This window comes from Podarcis filfolensis (genome assembly GCF_964270895.1).
Source record: "Podarcis filfolensis genome assembly, chromosome: 8".
Lineage (NCBI taxonomy): Eukaryota > Metazoa > Chordata > Lepidosauria > Squamata > Lacertidae > Podarcis > Podarcis filfolensis.
The window spans coordinates 86,460,708-86,461,112 of NC_139611.1; positions in this window are offsets into that span (position 1 = coordinate 86,460,708).

Consider the following 405-nt stretch of genomic DNA (forward strand, 5'->3'; position numbering starts at 1 on the left):
ATCGGAGGGGGGGAGGCTCTTGGTACGCTCCACGCTCTCAAGCACTCTCGGCCGGATGACGTCAGCGGCGTCCCCCGGACAGAGCACAATGGTACCTTCCCGGCCCTTAAAGGGGAAACGAGCTCGCCTTTCCCCCTTTATTTTTTGTCCGCCGACATCAATGTGATTTTTCTATAGAGAGCTGCCGTTGTTCCAAACGGGGGTTGGCAGCAGGGGGATTTAGCAGGGGGGCAGCGCAAGGGATGGGGAGGGACGGTCAGTGCATCTGGCTGCTAGCCAGAAGGTTGCTGGTTCGAGCCCACCTAGGGGTGGTCAGTGTTCCTGCTTTGCAGCGGGTTGAGCTAGATGACCCCGGGGGAGACCATCCAACTCTACAATTCCATGCTCCTGAGTCGATGTGCTTAG